This window comes from Diadema antillarum, unplaced genomic scaffold (genome assembly GCF_040938485.1).
Source record: "Diadema antillarum isolate AM-2024a unplaced genomic scaffold, OU_Dant_1.0 seq00000497_RagTag, whole genome shotgun sequence".
Taxonomy (NCBI): domain Eukaryota; kingdom Metazoa; phylum Echinodermata; class Echinoidea; order Diadematoida; family Diadematidae; genus Diadema; species Diadema antillarum.
The window spans coordinates 479,080-501,112 of NW_027271456.1; the positions used below are offsets into that span (position 1 = coordinate 479,080).

The following is a 22,033-nucleotide window of genomic DNA, read 5'->3' on the forward strand; positions in this document are numbered from 1 at the left end:
TCTCCTGTTTTCTCGTTTATATACTTTCCAATTTTCTTGTTATATACAGGGGTCTCACCTGTTCTCCGGTTTTCTTGTTAGGGGATACAGGGGTCTCACCTGTTCTCCGGTTTTCTTGTTATATACAGGGGTCTCAATTCCTGTTCTCCTGTTTTCTTGTTATATACAGGGGTCTCACCTGTTCTCCGGTTTTCTTGTTATATACAGGGGTCTCACCTGTTCTCCGGTTTTCTTGTTATATACAGGGGTTTCACCTGTTCTCCGGTTTTCTTGTTATATACAGGGGTTTCACCTGTTCTCCGGTTTTCTCGTTTTTTTCAGGGTTTCACCTGTTCACCTGTTTTCTCGTTTGTCAGGGTTTCACCTGTTCACCTGTTTCTCGTTTGTCAGGGGTTTCACCTGTTCACACCGGTTTTGTTTTACAGGGGTTTCACCTGTATCCTGTTTCGTTTTACAGGGGTTTCACCTGTATCCTGTTTTCTTATCCAGGGGTTTCACAGACCTGTAAAGAAAGAAAACAAAAAGAACATTAGCTTTGTTGAAATTATATTGTGGTTTCTGATCCTGCCTCCCAAAGTCAGGGGAAAATTATGCTGCCCTACGATCTAAAACTCTGAAATTTTCAAGTTTGACTGCACTCTTACTAAGAGGTCACTATGGGTAACGAAATTATGGTGGCAAAATCAAACTGATGATATCTGCTCTTCATTTTTTTTTTTTTTATATAATATAAACGGGAGGGGTAGCCATTATATTAGAGCGGAAAAACTAATATCATTTTCTTCATTCACTCAAAGTTAGCTTTCGAAGTTACTTCCTTTTGTGACCTGAGGGAAGCATAATTTTCCGAGACTTTCTTACGCAATAACACTTGCTGTCTTCCAATATAATGTTTTGTCTTCTAGATCTCCTTTGACAATATATTCCTCATCAATATACATGTAGTATTACCAAAAGATGCATAAAGTTTTGACATATATCTGATGCAAAAATAAAAAAATAGATAAATTTGACTTCTGACTGGCAGGACACTAAATGTGGACTTCATCACTCTCATCAATTGTGAACAAAATTGACATAGCAATAAACAAATAATTGGGAACACATGACCTCAACATGACTTTTTTTCCTCATCCTCATCAGCACACTTGATATAATGACCATGATCATGTATACCAATGTACCAAGGGTGACACGACATTTGCTCCAGTCTACATATCTCGAAACATTAAAGGGTAAGGTCAAGGACATGATTTCATTTTTTGTTCAGAACAATGCAAAGTTTAGGATTAGGGTTAGCATTACAGTTAGCGTTAGGTTTAGGGTTATCATGGCAAAAGTAGACCGGAGCTATTGTTGCGAGAGCAAATGTCATGGAACCGTACCACATTAGAACATGATTCATGCAGAAATAAATAATTGAGAGGTACTGAAACAGTTTGTCTTCCAGACCCTAGCGCCCTCTCTCAACGGTATTTTAAAAATATTTTAAAGACATCAATGCACTTATTTACAAATTTACCAACTGAATATCATAAGTTACATGAAGACTATATTCTGTAATTTTCAACGCATTCCATGCAAGCGAACTGATTTTATGGCAAAGAGATGCTTTCATTATTTTTGTTGGAAATGCCAGCAAAAATTATTTGTTATATAAAATTGCAAAATCTAACCCCGTAAACACATTTTTGTTTTTCATCCCCCTCACAGTTGTTTAAGATATAAACATTCAAATAATATATGAATAGACTGGAATGGTGACATGCTACCTTGATGGAATTTATGAATACTAAGGACAGGCCTTAAACAAAGTGCCAATTTCATGACAAATTCAAAGTACTTTTTTATGCAAAATGATAAAGTAAAAATAAGGTCCTTTTGTCGCAATCTTAACAATTCAATCAAAGTTTTTGGTACCAATGGCAAAGGTATTGGTATCAACGACAAAGGTAATTGGTATCAATTTAATGGCAGAGGTTACTGGTATCAATTCAATGGCAAAGGTAATTCATATCAATGGCAAAGGTAATTGGTCTCAATGGAAAAGGTATTGGTATAATGGCAACGGCAAGTATATTCCATCTTACAATGCATCTATTGTGAGTGCTACAGTAGTCTTCACGGATCTGAACAATCCAAAGTGACACACAGCAAACTAGGAAGCAGTGTGCTGATACATTTGGATTGTACTACTCATATCAGCAGGAATGTGAACAAACTCTTGGCATATTTCTGAATTGTGCTTACACACAACTTTTTACTAATTAATATGACATAATTTTTAATTAGCCAAATGGTTTTAGAGCTACACAAGTCTCCCACTTCACCCTTTGTCCCACTTGACCCCAGTCTTCCCTATTCCTTTACAGCAATACTAACCCTATAAACAAGGGATTTTGTAATCTCAAGTCAGTACACATTGCCAGTAATTTGAATCAACCATACAACAGTAGTGTAGTTTGGTACTAGGCTATAAAAAATTGATGAAAACAAGCACAACTGGTGTAGGGCCTACACACAACACAGTGTACACCACTTGAGTGATGTCAATGTGTGCTATATTCCATTTGTCATCACCCCACTGCAAAACTTGCACTTGTGTCCTTAGAGTACATTAAAACCCTCGTAAACAACTTGAAGAAGGAAACATTTTCTTTATAAACAAGACAATTGCCAAAATGTCTCTTGTCCGTTTGCACAGAATAGAAAAAATTCTAACTCTCAAAGTTTGGTAACCCATGTCTGTGACCTTTAACCTTGTAATGACCTTCAACTCTCCAAGAGATATCTACCAAATAAGATTCGTTCCAAACAGACATGTCCGTCAAGAGCTGTGAGAAATTACCAAAATGCACCCTAAAAAACATGACTTTGGCCCCTAAAAGATCATTGACCCCTGCCTGTGACCTTCGACCTTGTGGTGACCTTCATCTCCCAAGGAAACATTTACCACCTAAGTTTGGTTGCAAACAGACATGTCCATCAAAAGTCATGAGCCATTATCGAAACACGCCATCAAACACTTGACTTCAGCCCTTAAAGTTCATTGACCCCTGCCTGTGACCTTTGACCTTAAGGTGACCTTGCTGTTTAGTAAAATGTGTAACTTTCCATAACCACTCTACCCTCCAAATTTCATTAAAATTGAAGCCCTCAGTACAGATATTCCAGTTTTTGTAGCGTTACAGACAGACGACAGACAAGCCGACAATGGACGGTCGGACGCTGCACACAATCCCTTAGTCCCGCCCCTCACCTCCAATGGGCTCAACAAAAACCTACAATAGGCAATCACGTACAACTCAAATGAAGTCGTTCAGTGCCCTGTTCCATCTCTCATGAACCCAAGGTAAAACTGCACGATTAGTCTATTGAAGATACTGGTATCCTCACAATAGACTACACAAGCCTGATTCTTGTCCAAAAAAAAAACTGCAATAACTTATTCTCCTAAAGTGAATAATTGTACATCCTGCATAACCTTTAGTCACTACCAACAATACGCAAGTATTTACTTTAGTGGGATATACTATAGTGCAATGCCAGTTATCATAAACACCAATGGCAGACATATTCCTTCACAGGAATACTACATATTGCGCAGTGTTACGTCACATACTGCCTGTATTTTAAAGCTACCATGTAGACCTTACTGCAGTTTGGCACTAGGATGATGACTGATGAAATAACATCCAACTGCTGCACACAGATCACAATCTGCACCCCTGTGTGGTTTATTCAGTCTTTTAACACCCCAGTGCAAAACTGCACATGTGTCCTTGGTACATTAGCCTGCTAAAGATGAGTCCCAAGTATACTCAGTCTGGCGTCTAAGGAAAAAGCATTTTATATCAATATCAGTTCATTTTCTTAAAGGGGAAGGCTAGTAACTGATCAGTGGTACTCAGTGGAAATGCTGGGAGATGATTGTTCCAATCCTTGTGGGATTCATTCAAGAGTTCATTGTATATCTATTGTTGTGTGAAAATGATTTGCTTCAGAAAGGTCTCATATTCAAGTAATGTGCAGATTAATGCTCCGTCACTGACCAGGGACGCTAACCTGGAAGCATTAAACTGCACATTACTTGAATATGAGACCATTCTGAAGCAAATCATTTTCACACAACAATAGATATACAATGAACTCTTGAATGAATCCCATAAGGATTGAAACAATCATCTCCCAGCATTTCCACTGATTCCCACTGATCAGTTACTAGCCTTCCCCTTTAAAAGAAATACTGCTATCTCCACAGTAGACTGCTCAATTCCAACTCCTGCCAAAAAATAACATTTGTACCTAAAGTGTTAAGGGTAATCGGCAATGCACAATAATTTAGCCCGCTAAAGTGAATTACCCAAACACTATACCACTTTGCTCTGTCCACAAAAAAAAGAACCCGAATCCTCCACAGATCCAAATGATGATGAGGAATTCTGAAACAAAAAACAAAAATGCTATTATTCAATAAAATATATATCTTTTCTAATATAACATGCAAACATAAGTAACGTTTGAATATCATAACAATCATGAATAATTAACATTCCAGTATTCTTGGTTTTGACATAGACTGTCTCTAATGTATCGCATGTTGAATGGCCCAAACTTCTACACTGTTTGTTACTGAAACACATGAAGTAATAGTATTGCAACTCGTGCCTTTCTGACTTGACAATATACCACCTAAATTTGGATCCAAACAGACATGCCCGTCAGAAGTTATGAGAAATTATCAAAATGCACCCTAAACAACTTTTTGGCTCCTAAGAGTTCATTGACCCCTGCCTGTGACTTCCGACCTTGTGGTTACCTTCATCTCCCAAGGAAACATTTACTACCTAAGATTGGTTGCAAACAGACATATCCATCAAAAGTTATGAGCCATCATCGAAACACGCCATAAAAAAAACTTGACTTCTGCCCTTAAAGTTCACTGACCCCTGCCTGTGACCTTTGATCTTAAGGTGACCATGCTGTTTGGTAAAATGTGTAACTTTGCATAACCACAGTACCCTCCAAATTTGATTAAAATTGAAGCCCTCAGTACAGATATTCCAGTTTTTGTAGCGTTACAGACAGACGACAGACGAGCGGATAAAGGAGGGACAGACACTGCACACAATCCCTTAGTCCCGCCCCTCACCTCCAATGGGCTCGACAAAAACCTACAATAGGCAATCACGTACAACTCAAATGAAATCATTCAGTGCTCTGTTCCATCTCTCATGAACCCAAGGTAAAACTGCACTATTAGTCTATTGAAGATACTGGTATCCTCACAATAGACCACACAAGCCCGATTCGTGTCCAAAAAAAAAAAAAAAAAAACTGCAATAACTTACCCTCCTAAAGTGAATAATTGTATAACCTTTAGTCACTACCAACAATACGCAGGTATGGTGGGATATATACTAAGTACTATAGTGCAATGCCAGTTATCATAAACACCAATGGCAGACATATTCCCTCACATGAATACTACATATTGTACAGTGTTACATCACATTATATTGCCTGTATTTTAAAGCTACCATGTAGACCTTACTGCAGTTTGGCACTAGGATGATGACTGATGAAATAACATCCAACTGCTGCACAAAATCGAAATCTATACCCCTAATATAATGTCACTGTGTGCTTTATTCAGTCTTTTAACACGTGTACCCCAGTCCAAAACTGCACTTGTGTCCTTCATACATTAGCCTCTTGAAGATGAGTCCCAAGTATACACAATCTGGGGTCTAAGGAAAAAGCATTTCACATCAAAATCAGATCATCATCTAAAAAAAAAAATACTGCTATCTCCACAGTAGACTACCAAATCCCAACTCTTTCCAAAAAAAACATTTGTACCTGAAGTGTTAAAGATAATTGGCATTGCACAGTAATTTAGCCCGCTAAAGTGAATTACCCAAGCACTATACCAGGAAAATGACCACTTTGCTCCGTCCACAAAAAGAAAAACCAAATCCTCCACAGATCCAAATGATGATTAGGAATTCTGAAACAAAAAACAAAAATGTTATTATGCAATAAAATATATATCTTTTCTAATATAACATGCAAACATAAGTAATCTTTGAATATCATAACAATCCTAAATAATTAACATTCCAGCATATTTGGTTTTGACAGACTGTCTCTAATGTATCGCATGATGAATGGCCCAAACTTCTACAATGTTTGCTACTGAAACACATGAAGTAACAGTATTGCAACTCATGCCTTTCTGACTTGACAATATTCGCATGAAACAATGAAAAATTACCTGAAAATTTGTGCAGTTTTGATAGGATACCTAACAAAAATACTAGTCCAAAACTCATTGAATAATGTCAAACATTTTGAAGGATATTAGGACAGAAACAGAAAAGAATAAAACCTTGTTTCATGATTATTAATAATATTTAAATACTGTACAACATGATATATTCGCGGCACGAATTTTTCGCGAATTGGAACCGACAGCCTTTTTCGTGGCATGAAATTTTCGCGAAGTGCCACTGGCGTTCAATGCATGTAGTGTAAACAAGGACTTTCGCGTGCATTTTAATTTCGCGATTCTTGGCGCTCCCGAAATTAAAGTGCACGCAAAAATTTGTTTTACAGTAAGAAAATTCGGGCAAATGATATCTATTTTCGGGCAAGTGTTTTGCAAGTATCAAAATTACCTAGCCTAATCAGGCAATTGCCCCCCCCCCCCCAAAAAAAAAAAAAACAAAACAAGAAATTGTGTACCACCCTGAAACTACCCTAATTATCCATTATCATTAAAGGGGAAGTTCAAGACTGGAACGGAGTTTGCAAATTTCCTAAAGAATCTTAGGTACGGTAATTATCCCAATTCCAATAAAGATACATTTCTGACAATTAAGAACTCGTACCTAAGTACAATGTAGTCTCTTCCCCTGTATGCCCCCTAAAAAAAAGGAAAAATGAAAGGGAGAAATGTTGTTTTTCGTATTTTATTACCACTTTTCAATCATTCTGATTATCTGCGCCACGTCATCCTCTAACCCTAAGGAGTCCATGAAAGAGTCTATGACTGAGCTCATCATATTAGGTTGATCACGTCACGCTCACTCTGTTCTAGGTTTCTGCTTACGTGCCTACCTCTGTCAAGCAGAGCTACCAAGTCTCACGCATGCTGCGCGAGACTCTAGAATTTAGGGGCCATCTCACAATCTCATGCATGACACCCATTTTTCTCACGCATAGGGCGAAGTCTGTAACTTGGACCTATAATAATGAGCATAGCTCAAAAGATTTAAGTGATAGTTGCAATTGAGGGTATATTTCCTTTTTGTCTGTCAAAATAAGAAAAAAAATAATCACTGAAGTGTGCACCTGACCGCACCATGGGTATCAAGAGCAAAAAATTGAAAAAGCTCCCTACCGTGGGAGGCCACAGGAAGGAAAAACCCTCCCACACCCTCACTCGCTCGCACATTCGCACGCCGAGATACCAAGTCATGAAAATCTCACTCATAAAAATTGTTTGAACTTGGCATCCCTTGTCAAGTGGCAGTGTACAAGATAAATTTTCCTCCACCATAATGGTGTGTGCAGTGCATCTATGTACAGAGCATCTATTCACAGGGATGCCAAGTTCATTTTTTATAGTCTTAATGGCACGATCAGGTGCATAATAAAGTGACTATCTTTTCTTTTACTTATTTTGAAAGACAAAAGGAAAATATAGGCCTAGACCTTATGTCTACCTTCAATTGTAACTATCACTTTAATCCTTTGAACCATGCTCCTTATTATGGGCCCTAATTCCAGACTTTGCCCCATACGTGAGAAAAATGGGTGCCATGCGTGAGATCGTGAGACGACCCCTAAAATAAATGCTCGAGTCTCGCTCACAATGCGTGCGTAAGACTTGGTAGCTCTGTATTCATATCATGCACAGAAATCACTGCTATTACACCACATAAATACGCCCTCTATCGATCTGTTAGCTAAGAAATGGCGTCCGTATTTTGCCCATGAACCTACTGACGTTCTAGCTTCTACTACTACCCCTGGCTAAATCACTATCTCTTTGGAATTGAATGGAACTTAGGCTTCCTACAAATCTCACCTTGCCCATAGATTCAGGTAACATGATCTAACATTAAATTCCACGTAACTACGTTAGAAACCTTGCTTGCGACCAGGGAGGTGGTCACCTCCCTGTTGCACCTCCCTGTTGCGACCAACAGCCTCATACGCACTACAACGTACATTCAGGGAGGTATCTCCCTTGATTTAACTTAGCTGCGGGGGCCTGCATGTGGTGCATACGGTGGGGCCAGATACCAAGAATCGAGTAAGGGGGACAGTCTGTGTTTAGACATGCCTGTGCACCTACCTGATATGGTACTCGAGCTGAAAACTCAGTGTCAAACAAAGGTCGTGTCTTAGGCTAGGAAGAAATTAGACGTAGAGTAGTCGTAGAAAGTTTACAGTGATCATCACACCATAGCTTTACGTACGTAACACGTCGTGATTGCATACAAAGTACTCGGCACATCGTACCACTGTAAACACGCGTACTGTACACGTACACGGTATAGATAGGGATCGGAGAACATGTGCGTACGTGTATAGAGCGCACGCAGTTTGGTAGGTACATAGGCGGAAGCACAGAACATCAGTCTTACAAAGAGTTCTGTGGGCTGAAGTCGTTGTCACGCACAAACGCTCAAACTATGGCAAGCCGAGTGTATTTCCTAACCATTAACTACAGTTCAAATTTACGATCAGCTCGATATTCCGAAAGTTCGTTATTCCGAGGGCTCTTTATTTTTCTTTCTTTCTTCCACTTTCTGTGCAATAAATCAACAACAACAATGGCTATCAACCACACATTCTCCACATGCTTAGTTCATGTCACGAACATAATTCCATGAAATAACAACTACATGTACTTGATCAGACACCATCTTGGGTAGGTAAATAATGGTCAAAGGTCAAAAATGTCTAATCGTGTATCTTGATAAATGCACGTCCTATCTTTCCCACATTTTGCACACGTAAGGAACATGTTGCAAGAATCATTTCATAAAATAACTTTTTGCTCAGATGCCATCTTGGCTGTGTAAAGTGGAATCAAAGGTCAAATGTACTTCATTCGGTAATCTCAGTGTATAAGTTATTATGGTATCACCGTCATATTTTCCACACATACATGGACCTCGATAGATGTATCATCTCATAAAATAACGACGATTTGGTCTGACGCCATTTTGGCTGTGCAAATGAGGTATTATCTCTATGGGAGTACATTTTTTCTGGAAATTTTAGTACATGTCAAGCACATATATTTCTCATAAAGTAAGTGATTCATCAGACAATGTCTTTTCTCGGTAAATTAGGGTCAGTAGTCACAATATTTATTTCCGAATAAATCGGATCACCTAATTTGTCAGTGTTGACAAATTCTAAGTCTAGTTTCTTATTGATACTACATCAACACCCTCGCAGGTTTATTGTAGAAAGATCTGTTACACACTTTTACTGAACTTTGTTCAATTTTTCCACAAACACACACAAATGCAAACACAATTAAAACTCCTGATCATTTCGGGGGGGGGGGGGGGGGGGGGCAACTGATAGGGTAACACCCTGCCGGAGATGGCAACTCTTCTTTTCCATCTCTCATCAGGACACCCTATTCAATTTATTGGTCTATATTTGGCGCTGTTCATCCTGTCGGTCTCGTGGGCCTTCTTTGCTTAGTGTCGGTCTCGTGAACCTCTTTTGCGGAATGTCGGTCTCGTGAGCCTTGTATGCGTAGCGTCGGTCTCGTGGACCTTTTAAGCGTAGTGTCGGTCTCGTGGGCTTTGTTTGCTTACTGTCGGTCTCATGAACCTTTTGTGCGTAGTGTCGGTCTCGTGAGCCGTATAACTCCTGGGCTTATTTTACTTGATGTCGAACTCATGGGCTTTATTCACTCAGTGTCGAACTCGTGGACTGTATAATTAGGCTGATCATTTTTCTTATAAAAACATGGTATGATTTAGAAAAAACCCAAATAAAATGCACCGTATGCTTGAAAAATGATTCAGCAGCATAAGTTTTTGTTATTGGTAATATTGATTTCATTGTTAATATATTGAATGGAACTCAAATAAAGAATATCATAAAACAAAAAAAAAGTGTGCGTGTGGTGTGTGTTATTGATAAGTTTGATGGAAAGATGCTCCAGCGTAAGATGTCAGGATGGGACTAAGATTTTTTAGGGTTTTAGTTGACGAATCCATTTTTGTACTAATCCCTCTTTTTCTTTAACTTTACAGTTATTCTTTTCTTGGTCTTTTTCTATGAAATATTTTGTGCAATGTTAACATTAGTCTTATTTCTGTTGCTGTTGTATGTATCACGTAATGAATGTCATTGTGTTTATTTTGCATGTGGTCCTGCATACTGAGTGATTACCGTTCTGTTTGTAAGATTCATGCACTCTCCACATATGTCAGGAAACATTTTTTGAGGGTACATTCTTATATGACAATATATTTATTCTGAACTTTAAACTTTGAACTTTGATTGACGAAGAATTCCAGTTGACAAATCACATAATATCGTGCTGTTTCATGATGAAAGTGGTAATGGTGAGTATAATTAACAAGGCATATATTGTATTCTGAATATCTTTATTTTCACAGTCCAAACCGCAGCATTTTTCGTGTTTCCTTGGTCTGTTGAAGACGGTCGTCGTGGTGGTGATATTGACAGGCAAGGAAATGCTTCCATTCTCAGTACGGAAATATGAAAACTGAATACATTATAGGATGTTCAGATATTTTTTTCTCCATTCTGTAAACTAATTACGTATATTTAAATAGGTTTCATGGGCTGCCACGTTTTCAAGCATCCACTTATAGTGAGAGTCCTTCTTATATATATTAGGTAATTGTTTGCCAATCTGTTAAAACAATATATTTTGGTAATGGAGTTGATAAATACATTTTTTCCTTCTTTGAATTATGTACGATGAAATTTATATATTGATGTTTTCAAAGATATTACGTAAAGAATTCTGATTCATGCATGAAATTATGTTGAAGAAGACATAAGTCAGTCAAACAAAAACAATCAAATCAAATCAATAGTCTCGTAGTATGTTTCGACTTATCTGTCATTTACGCATGATTCTGCATCAAATCTTATTATGGTGTTACTGAAAGTAATTTGACAGTGATGCACGAATAAATAATGATATCTTGGGCCCGGTATCACCTACAAGAAGTAGTTATGATTATGATATTATTGATATTATTACTCGTTGAAATGATAATACTTCTGGCACTGAAAAGAATTATATATTATTGGTTAAGGTGAAAAATCAGCTTTCTTTTTTTAAGAAATATTTAGAAACCACTTTATTAAATGTTAAGAAGCCTCCCATTTTACACTGTTTTAAGAGAAATTTTAAGATTATTTGATGAAAATCGGTTTTGAAAAGGATGAGATATCCAAAAACATAGTAAAACAATGGGTTCTTAATAAAAAAGTGTGTCCCACCTTTTAATAGGATTGCTTTGTTTTCAAAGCAATTTCAAAACCGCTTTTAATCCAACAAGCTTTGAATTCCTCTTAAAAATGTATGATCTTTCATATTTCATTTGAGGTTTCTCAATATTGCAAAAATCATTACCAAAAAAAAATTCTAACCTCGAATTCTATCTCAACAAATACTGTACCATCCCTTAAGAGGAAGAGTCGTGGAACGGCGCTTTAATGATTTCGATATCTCTATATTACCCGACAGTGGTACATGTAATGTGTGGGTGTCTGTGTACGTGGACTCCAAACAATTTTCCCGCTAATTAATTCTATATATCGATTTAATGAGTTATCTTTCCTTATATTTTAATTGCCTTGCACAAGTTCGAAGAACCTGTCAATGCTATATAGGTTACAAATTAATATAGGAGGAAAGGTCGTATTAAAATACCTCAATGATGTTTTTTCTTACCTTTGTTACAAAGGTCCGCGGATACTGACAATTACTTGCAACTGTTTTCTCTTTCTTTCTTTTTCATGTCTCTCCTTTGTTTCTCATTTATCTGCATATTTGACATCTTCAGCTTGTCTAAATCCTTGCCTAACATCAGGCATGATGTGGAAAAGCTCATCATCAACTGCACGGCTTCGCCAAGGAAACCTAATCCCGATATCAGGCGTCCTGGATCTCGGCATCAAGAACCCTTGTCAGAATATCACTGGAAAGAACGGAGAGGTCATAGAAACCTTTCCACACGAGATTCGTCCACCTAAAGACATTCCCGGCATACAGCGACATATTGCATGCTTTCCCGCAGATTTTGTGGGTACGGTGAAAAAAAAGAAGAAAGCCTCTCAATTTTCTATTTCGAAATCAACCAACAATGTCATTAGTGGATTTTGACGTTGGCTGCCATACTGTAAGAAGGTGTCTCGGAACTGCACTTGCCATTCAAAAGTCTTGGATGCAAAGGTGCTTGAAACCAAATTGGTTTCTCAAGTGGTATATGGCAATTCCTTATCAATCCCGTCTCATTCAGTTGGATGGAATTTACTGTCAAAACATTGGTTAAGAAAAAAGCTTTAAAATAAAGTTCATCCCAGAGCCAGGAGAACACATTGAAATCACTTTTAACATTATCGCTTTTGCTCTTCATCTGTGTTGCTCCTCAGTACGTCTAGATGACATTTTTTTTTTTTGACATGTTAAAACCTGTATTATTCGGATTAGATTCTCAAGACAGTAACATTAAGCTATTTATCCCTTGCAGTCAAGCGGAACATATAAGAATATCTATAATTCTGTTACATTTTCGACTTTTAAATTCAATGTTTTTCAGCTCTAGGTCGCACTACGCGAAACTATTCAAGATTCACATGCAATTGACATTGCAGAGCAAACACTCAAGTATCCAACAGCACTCACTTTCCAAACAAAATGTAAAAGAACGAAACACTCTATGATCCAACTCTCATTCCTCTCCGACATACCTGTGCTCCTAACTATTCTGAATGAAAAAAAAAATGAAATGTGTGTGCAATATACAACATTGAATTCTCTGACCAAACATTTCTGAAATTATTAGGATAACTAAGACCTGTACATACTACTTTTCAAATATATTACCTATTTGGTGGTTTGTATAGCTGAGCATTTAGTCCGTTAAAGGCTCTTACTATTTGAAAGCGTGTAAATCTATTCGGTTCTAGGATGAGGATCTTTTTATGGGCCATTGAAACCCAGAGCCAATATTCTGCTTCCAGTGTAAACTGTATGCCTGTGCGTTTTTGTTTTTTTTTTTTATTATGTACGTGTACAATGTATGTGCAATATACAACATTGAATTATCTGACCACATATTTCTAAAATTATTAGGATAACTGAGAGCCGTACATGCTACTTTTCCAATATGCTACCAATTTGGTGATTTATATAGCTGAGCATTTCTTGTATTTAAGGCTCTTCATATTATTTGAACGCATGTAAATCTATTCGGTCTTCAGATGAGGATCTTTTTATGGGCCATTGAAACCCAGAGCCAATATTCTGCTTTCATTCTAAACTGTATGCTTTTGCGTTTGTTTTTTCATGTAAGTTCCGTTGATTTTTTCCTTGTTTGTTGGTAAGATAATCTATTCTAATGATAATCTGAATTTCTCAATTTACAGATATTGATGAATGTGAAAGCAATCCTTGTCTGAACGGAGGAACGTGTCAAGACGCTGTCAATATGTACTCGTGTCTGTGTTTACCGGGTTATAACGGGTCGAACTGCCAAACAGGTAGGCTAGGATTAGGTATTCTAGAGTTACCTAGATATAGCGAATTGCAATCTGCTGATGCATTTTATAATAAAAAAAAAACACGTTTGTCTTTCCTAATATTTCTTACATTCTTTGGAAAACTAAGACCCATACACACTACTTCACTAATATGCTACCTGTATGTGGTTTGTATAGGTGAGCATGTATTACGTTATAGGCTTTTACTATTTGAAAGCGTGTAAATCTATTCGGTTCTAAGATGAGAATCTTTTTATGAGCCATTGAAACTCAGGGCAATTATTCTGCTTTTGCGTTTCAGTTTTGGCATGTACGTTTCATTGACTTTTTCCTTATTTATTCATAAGATGACATGTTTAATATTCTAATCATAATCCGATTTTCTCCATTTACAGATATTGATGAATGTGTTAGCAATCCTTGTCTGAACGGAGGAACTTGTCAGGACGATGTCAATATGTACTCGTGTTTGTGTTTACCCGGTTATAACGGGTCGAGCTGTCAAACAGGTGAGCTAGGATTATGCAGGAACGTCGCAGTGTTTTCAAAAGTGTGGGGCCCACTTCCGGGTTTCATGAGCTAACAAAGTGATGACACCTTATGTATTCCTTTGTATGGTGCACAAAAAGTGTGGGGGCCCGAGCCCCCACGGCCCCCACGGCTGCGCCGGCCCTGTTATGTACAACGCTTGTAATTTAGAGTAGCGAATAGGAATCTGCTGCTGAATTTGATAATGAAGCTAAACCTTTTGTTAATAACCACATAATTGATCAGTGTTTAATAGTAGCCATGACAAAAAATCGCGGGCGCACACACTCGCGCAGGATTCGAACCTAAGACCTCCTGATCTCCGGACAGGCGTCATCACCACCTGACCAGTGAGCCTCCGCCCGACAGCAAGTGTCGGTTCCAATCCTCATAGCATGTATCGGGCACCGCGTAATTTATAGGAAAAGGTTGAAAATCAAAACGATAAGAGTGCTATTTACCCGAAATTGGGAACAATGCTTGTAAATCTACCCGCCTTTGATTAAGTATGTTTTTTTTCTTCGTTTAATGAAATTCGATTATTTCGATTTTATTCATTCAGAGATTATGATAGTTGGGGTCGAGACATATTTCTCTGTTCTTACTTTTTTTTTGTGCGTAACAATGGACATAAATTATGAGAGCATGTAATTCAAAGAGGAATTAAAAAATTATTTGATGAAAATTGGTTTTGAAGTATCTGAAATATCAAAAACAGATCGAACGTAATAAAGGGTGGCACCCATCTTTTATTACTATTCCTTTGTATTACTTTTTTCTTTATATCTCAGCCATTCAAAAACCGATTTTAAATGCCTCTTTTAATGTATGCTCTGTTCTTTATCATGAGTGGTATCTATATCATGAGTGGCATCTCCAGAAAGTTAAAAGCCCAATGCTCATATCTATCAATACTATACATATCTTTCAATCTTAGAACGCGATAATGCTCTTCTGCTTTTCAGCAGACGATATTTGTAACTCTTCACTCATAACCGGCATATTTCTAAACGATTGCAAAATAACACATTGTATGATTTTTTTTTTCTTTTTAACGCTAAATGACGTACTGAACCACGACCAAATTATGGTCTATTACAGTAAGTTATGTGCATGTACATTCGGGGAGATGCAGGAGAGTTGAGCCACTCCCTGAAACTTGGTTAGAGTTTACAGATGCAGCACGTTTGCCCTCTGTTGGCAGTGCTTAACATTACTGTCACTTTAGCACAAGCAAGCAGAGGTGGTACAGCAACGCAAAGACACACGTCATAAAAAAACAAAACAAAACCAAAAGACAGCAGAAAAATGAACTGATGCGTTTCAGGTATTACCTTTTCTATTACTCACATGACAACAAATGGTTAGTCAGTGAGTTATGTGGACTCTAGGTCACATTGTTACATCTTTGATAAATTTAATGGATTTTTTATTTTCTGGTTTTGATACGCGTAAGGAAAGTTGAAAATGGCCACGTTAAGAAGAGTTTAGCAATGCAGTCTATTAATCAAATTCATGAAATGCTTCCTTCGACATGTTTTCATGCAACAAATTGCCCTTCTTCGACGTAAATAAGCACTCAATTGATCAGTGTTTAATGGTAGCCAAAAGTAGCCTATAACGTGGCGCCCCCTGCATGCTATAAGGATCAGAACCCAAATTTGCTGTCGGGCAAAAGCTCATTGGGCTAGTAGAGATGACGCCTGTCCGGTGATCAGGAGGCGTATGTTAGAATCCTGCTCGAGTGTGTGCGCCCATGGGGTGTGTGTGTGTGTGTGTGTGTGTGTGTGTGTGTGTGTGTGTGTGTGTGTGTGTGTGTGTGTGTGTGTCTGTGTGTGTGTGTTGGTTACTATTAAACACTGATCAATTGAGTGCGTATTTACGTCGGTGTAGGGAAATTTGTCAATCAGTTGCATAAAAACATCTCGAGGAAAGAATTTCATGAAAATGAAAAAAAAAAGTTACCTGCGCGCGCGCGCGCGTGTGTGTGTGTGTGTGTGTGTGTGTGTACTTTAGATAATGGCTGTCTACTTGCAAAAAAGTTCATCTGAGAGCCAGAAGAACACATTGAATATCATTCTTAACATTATAGATTTTCCTCTTCATCTGTGTTGCTTCTCAGTACGTCTAGATGACATTTTTTTTTTTATTTGGCATGTTACAACCTGTATTATTCGGATTAGATTCTCAAGAGAGGAACATTAAACCATTTCTCCCTTGGAGTCACGTGGAACATATAAGAATGTTTATAATCTTAGTACAATTTTCGTCTTTCAAAATCAGTATTTTTCAGAACCAAGTCTCAAGTTAAATATGATATGTATATATATATAATATATATATATTATAAGAAAAGATAAAGCACTTCATAATCATACTCTAATTCCTTTCCGATATACCTGTGCTCCTAACTATTCTGATTGAAAGGGAAAAATATAAAATGTATTTGCAATCTGATACCACATCAAATTATCTGACCAAATATTTCTTATATCATTATGATAACTAAGGCCAATACATACTACTTTACTAATATGCTAGCTCTTTGGTGGTTTGTTTAACTGAACATGCATTACATTATAGTCGTTTACTATTTGAAAGCGTGTAAGTCTATTCGCTTCTAAGATGAGAATCTTTTTATAACCCATTGAAAATCACAGCCAATATTCTGCTTTCCGTTTAAACTGTATGCTTTTGGCGTTTTAGTTTTTGCATGTACGTTCTGTTGACTTTTTGTTTATATTCTAATCATAATCTGCTTTTCTTAATTTACAGATATTGATGAATGTGATAGCAATCCTTGTCTGAACGGAGGAACGTGTCAGGACGATGTCAATATGTACTCCTGTCTGTGTTTACCGGGTTATAACGGGTCGAACTGCCAAACAGGTGAGCTAGGATTAGATATTTTAGAGTAGCGATATTAGACCCTCTGAAGAGCCCACTAATGTCAAAATCGCCCACTAATATCAAAACAACCACTTATGTCATAACACGTCGACGACAAATGTCAAAATTTCCATTTTTACTGCAATTGTCATAACACGTCGACGACAAATGTCAAAATTTCCAAATTTACTGCAATCTCATGACGCGTCACAAGGGCCGATCCAGGAATTCCATAAAGGGGAGGCGCCTTTACAAAGTCAAAGGCTGGCGCGACCCTCCCCCTCCCCATTTTCTGCTTTTTATTTCTGTTGTGTTGACGAAATAAAGAAAGGGGCACTAAAGGGGGATGCGCCCCCTCTCAACCCGCGATTGCGTCAACCACAAGTCAAAATCGGGGATTAACCACAAATGTCATAACACGTCGACCACAATGTCATAACGCGTCACAGGGGTGGATCTAGGAATTCCGTAAAGGGGGGGGGGGGGGGGGGAGGGCGCCTTTGCAAAATCAAAGGCTGGCACGACCCCCCCCCCCCCCATTTTCTTATTTATGTTTCTGTTGGTTTAACCTAATAAAGTGAGGGTGTACCAGAGGGGGATGCGCCTCCTCTCGATCCATCATAGTCTGGGCTCCGTCCCCTTTTCCTTGGTGCGATAAACCAAAACAGAGCGCAAATTTTCTGATTGCGATTAGTCTGGTTTCCAGACCCTTTGCCAACTGGACTCCGCGGCGACGAAGTCGCCGCCTTTATTTCGACGTTGAGGGCGTCAATATCATGAATAGCGAAATAGTATGGGCAGAGGATCTGGAAGCCAGACTAGATTGCGATAATCGAGAGACTGCGCGCCCAACGAAAAGGGGTCCGGGAAGAAAGTTGCATAAGTGAGGTTCACACCTAGATCCCTTTACCTTAAGGTTTTCAAAACCTCGAGGTTTTGTAAACTACGAGGCACTAAACTCCAAGTTTGCGTATATGTAGACGCATGTAGTTTTGAAAACCACGACAAAACCTTAAGGCGAAGACACCACGACAACACCATAAGATTTCTTAGGGTGTTGTCGTGGCTTCGTCGTGGTTTTGGGAAGGCCCCCCACAGAGCGCTTAAACTATGACAGATGTGAACGGAGTTGTTAACTACGACGCTCATTTTTTTTTTCCACAATAGCGCGCAACCCTATGTGCGAACTAGGCGCCCTTTATTTTCTATCGTAGTTAGCTTTACCTCGAGGTTTTGCTAACTGCATGTAGGTATGAACGGCATCGAAGTTTTGTCGTGGTTAGGGGAAGGAATTTTTTCGTAGTTAGTAGTTACGTTCAGACGGGAGCCCTTAACCTCGAAGTTAGGAAACTTCGAGGTTAGAGCTTGTAGTTAGGGACCGTGAAGACGCACTCGTAGTTAGCAAACCTCGAGGTTTGCTCGATGTTTCGAGCCACGAGAAATCTTATGGTTAGCGCTCTAACCACGAGCCGCGGGGGGTCCCCACTCGTAGTTAAGCACCGTGTGGACACAAAAAAACAACGAACTCGAAGTTAAGAGTGACCTCGCCGCGAACTCCAGCCCCTACAATTTCCCTCTGCTTCCGGCTCAACCTCCCAAACGTACACCACAAACACACTACACGTGAAAAACCTTTGACGCAGGACACAACATCATCTTTTCTTCCCATGCGCTTGATCTCTGAAACTGAACACGTCGAACTCGCTACTGTATTCTATTCTATATTCTTCTCCGACGCTAAAAAAATGTTTTGACCAGTATCTTCATAAAGGCATAAAGTCATCAGTGCAGTGCTATCTCTGCATACCATGACAGAGAAAAAGAGTACCTGTAAGCGAGTCCGATAGGGTTGGACTAAAGAATAAATAGACGCCTTGTACACCAGCGGGGCTGAAACTTCCGGTTTTGTGGTTTTAACATCGAGTGGGACCCACTCGTAGTTACGGGGGCAGAAGCTTAACCTCGAGGTTTCGTAACCTCGAGGTGAAGATTCGTCGTGTGGACACACGTCGTAGTTAGGGGGCAAGAGCTAAACCTCGAGGTTTCCTAACCTCGAGGTTAGGGCCTGCCGTCTGAACGTAACTAGTATAACTACAAGTTTTTGGATAGGTGTAGACATGGCTAATGTCGTCTCACCTTCCATCTTCTTTGCAAAAGATCATCCTGCGCCATGTGAGGGTTGCATACAAAACGATACTTGTTGCTGGGTGTGTGTCGGTCAATACATCATAGCCACGACTGCGCTGGAGCGCGTTTGGTTTTTAAGTCAATCCTTAAATATTTGGATTGTCTATGCGCCTCTTACACATTTTATTAAGACCATGAAAATGCGCTAATAAATGATTCTTTTATGTAGATGGCGAAATCATAAATCAGATTAAAAAGAAAAAGAAAAGTCTCTTAAGTTATGTTCAGACGGGAGTCCTTAACCTCGAGGTTAGGAAACCTCGAAGACACACTCGTAGTCAGCAAACCTCGAGGTTTGCTCAATGTTTCGAGCCACGAGAAATCTTATGGTTAGCGCACTAACCATGAGCCGCGGGGGGTTCCCACTCGTAGTTAAGCACCGTGTGGACACAAAAAACAACAAACTCGAAGTTAAGAGTGACCTCGCCGCGAACTCCAGCCCCTACAATTTCTCTCTGCTTCCGGGTCAACCTCCCACACGTATAAATACACCACAAATACACTACACGTGCGTGCGAGGTGAAAAACCTATGACGCATATCACAACATCATCTTTTCTTCCCATGCGCTTGATCTCTGAAACTGAACACGTCGAACTCGCTACTGTATTCTATTTTCTTCTCCGACGCTAAAAAAATTGTTTTCGACAAATATCTTCATAAAGCCATAAAGTAATCAGTGCAGTGCTATCTCTGCATACCGAAGCTGGTGCCGCCGGTGGGAAAAAGGGTACCGGTAAGCGAGTCTGACAGGGTTGGACTAAAGAAGAAATAGACGCATAAGCTTGTTAGCAGTATGGGCTAAAACTTCCGGTTTTGTGGTTTTAACATCGAGTGGGACCCACTCGTATACGGGGGGGGGGGGGGGGGGGGGCAGAAGCTTAACCTCGAGGTTTCGTAACCTCGAGGTTAAGATTCGTCGTGTGGACACAAGTCGTAGTTAGGGGGCAAGAGCTAAACCTCGAGGTTTCCTAACCTCGAGGTTAGGGCCTGCCGTCTGAACGTAACTATTTTTACTACTTTCAGTCAGATTTTGACTGAACGCGATAAATCATTCGCTCTGACAGTCGTTTATCAGTCTGTTTATCAGTCAGTAAATGGAATTCGCATCTATATGACTTCGTATGTGATCTATATTAATGACATGTAGATTATTATATACCTCACAAATTGGTTTCCGATCAATCAATTCTTCTGAAGAAAAGATACAGTACCCTTTTTCTTCATAGTAAGTCTAAAATGAACACATATAGTTGAATTTACTGCTGAATTTGGATTAGATTAGTCATCCACTGTATATGTTTTATACAGTTCAGTACCTTTCTCCCAACACCCTGCAGATCTGTCAGGGAGGTAAGTCTCACCATGGAGGTACACAAACTCTAGAGTGCAGTACTGCATGCACGCATTGCATAATAATACATGTATGTACCCGGTATACTAGTTTAGTTTGGCCATGAGGCTACAACATTTGGTCATGGAGCTACACAAACGAAATAGCTCCAATGTTTGGCAATCTACGATTGCTAATATCTAGTGTGTTCCCTCTCATGTTTTTTTTTTTCAACTCTGTACAAAGAAATAGGGCCCAACAGTAGCCATGACTGTTCGTATCATTTTCAGACATGTTCTTGATTTTGCGATCTTGTTTGTATCAACAGGATTGGGTAAGAGAGAGGTATTTCAATCGGCTTCACTGTGTACGAGTGAATCCATAAACACTTTGAAGATCGAGGCACTGATTCTATATCAAATTGATATTATATGCAAATTGACTAGGTAGGCCTGTACTTCGACTGCAGTCGACTGTGTATGTTGTACGTGTGGGCCAATCCCATAATATAATAATATTATAATCATTAGGCCTATATTATAATGAAGCCTTGAACTTCTGGAATCCTTTTTTTTTTAACCAAGTATAAACGTAATGTAGGTTTACAATTGAGTTTTATGTATGGAGAACAATAATTCGCAACAGCATAGGGCCTAAATATCACGCAATTGCAAATAAAAACATCCACAAATCTTTCTGAGTGTGGCTCTGACAATGACATTAAGTGATTTCATCGATGAAATAATGTAGCCATCAAACTCAAAGCTTCTTGCGAATAGTGTGCTATGAAGACAGTATAACAGGTTAGAACACGCTTTGATTACGCGAGCATAAAGGTTTACCGCGTTGAGCTTCACAAGGAATGTTATTGTATCAGTTTTGATTAAAAAAAGATAAGCTGGTATTTCTTCAGACCTAATTCACCAAAGGATGATAAAATGACGTGTTTGGAGAATTTACGTGGCAAACCTTATGCACGCTATTTACTCAGTATACGGTTCGTTAATCCAAAAATTGAATAGGAGTTGTTTTCCCGAAGCTTCGTTAAGCTGAAAATAAAAGAAACTTCATGATTCTGAAGGTTTGATAGCCCCACCCCCCCCCCCCCCCAAAAAAAAGTGAAATAAGGGTTCGTTAATCCAAAAATGGGGAAAAAAATGCATACTTATAACAAATCTTCGGAATTACTAGCCAATTTTTGTTTTAAACTAACGAACCATCGGGATTGCAAGTTTTTTTTTTCTTTCTTTTTTCTTTTACGGACTATACAAACGAACATTCGGAAGAACAATCCTTTAGTATTTTAAAC

At 38.8% G+C, this 22,033-nt stretch overlaps 1 long non-coding RNA gene across 1 annotated transcript; it reads right to left on the minus strand.

Annotated features, from left to right (window-relative positions):
* Window positions 1-352: 352 nt before the first annotated feature.
* On the minus strand, window positions 353-8,568 carry LOC139733829 (uncharacterized). Its single transcript, XR_011711124.1, has 5 exons — window positions 8,366-8,568; window positions 5,921-6,010; window positions 4,377-4,442; window positions 410-502; window positions 353-372 (listed from the first exon to the last, which is right to left on the minus strand). It is a non-coding gene; the product is annotated as an uncharacterized lncRNA (long non-coding RNA).
* Between the last annotated feature and the right edge of the window lie 13,465 nt (window positions 8,569-22,033).